The sequence below is a fragment of the Lepus europaeus genome, chromosome 7 (assembly GCF_033115175.1).
Source record: "Lepus europaeus isolate LE1 chromosome 7, mLepTim1.pri, whole genome shotgun sequence".
In the NCBI taxonomy this organism is placed as follows: Eukaryota; Metazoa; Chordata; class Mammalia; order Lagomorpha; family Leporidae; genus Lepus; species Lepus europaeus.
This window is the reverse complement of record NC_084833.1, coordinates 41,609,961-41,611,095: the sequence shown is the minus strand read 5'-3', so window position 1 is coordinate 41,611,095 and position 1,135 is coordinate 41,609,961. Positions and strand designations below refer to the sequence as shown.

Here is a 1,135-nt window from a genome sequence, read left to right as displayed (position 1 = left end):
CATATTTGAGCTGGTATACCAAAATGCATAAGTCTCAATGTTGGATTTTTAATATTTTGAATGAAAGATTAATAAGGACAGAATCTGAAATCATTTCAACAGTCTCGTATTTATCTTTTGAGACATCTTGCATCTGGTTTGGAAGAAATAATAGTCAAGACAGATACTGAAAACATCTTGGGTAACTATAGACTTAATTACACATCTGCATAACTTACCTGCCAGTATAATTAACACAAGGCAACTGGGAATTAATAGAAAGACAATTCCCAGAAGAAAATGGTAGTCCCAGTCAGCAGGCTGAATATCATCCTAAGTACCTTATTAAGTTCTGGATGGTGGGTTTTAAGGAAGATTCAGTTTAAACCTTAAACCATTAAAAACAGTGGGGCACTTTGAAAGCATCATTTTAAGAAAGAGATGAAGCAACTAGGCATGTGTTCTCTGAAAAATAAGGGCACAGGTGTAACATGTTTGTTATCTTAGTTTCAGATATTTGAAAGATAACACACAAATGAGTAAATGAGATGGAAACTTTTCACTGTGACTGCATGATAAAATAATCAGTTTTAGTGAGAAGAGTTTTTACTCAATAAGAAGCAGAAATTTTATACTACTTACTACACTTGATCTTAGCCAAAAGGCCGAGAAGTGATAGAAATTTTGTACTATTTAAAAATGAAAATTGAAGGCTTTCAGAGGTACTACTTTACCCACCACCTACTAAATCCTCCTTTGTCATGGTAATTTTTTTTGACAGGCAGAGTGGACAGTGAGAGAGAGAGACAGACAGAAAGGTCTTCCTTTGCCATTGGTTCACCCTTCAATGGCTGCCATGGCCGACGTGCTGTGGCCATCGTGGTGCGCTGATCTGAAGGCAGGAGCCAGGTGCTTCTCCTGGTCTCCCATAGGGTGCAGGGCCCAAGGACCTGGGCCATCCTCCACTGCACTCCCAGGCCACAGCAGAGAGCTGGCCTGGAAGAGGGGCAACAGGGACAGAATCCGGCGCCCCCACCGGGACTAGAACCCGGTGTGCTGGTGCAGCAGGCAGAGGATTAGTCTATTGAGCCGCGGCACCGGCCCTGTCATGGTAAGCTTAATAAAAATGATGGATAACTACCAATCAATTCATTAA

At 41.2% G+C, this 1,135-nt stretch overlaps 1 pseudogene; it reads right to left on the bottom strand.

The window, feature by feature from the left end:
- Positions 1-501: 501 nt before the first annotated feature.
- LOC133765020 (U2 spliceosomal RNA) lies at positions 502-656 on the bottom strand (annotated as a pseudogene).
- Between the last annotated feature and the right edge of the window lie 479 nt (positions 657-1,135).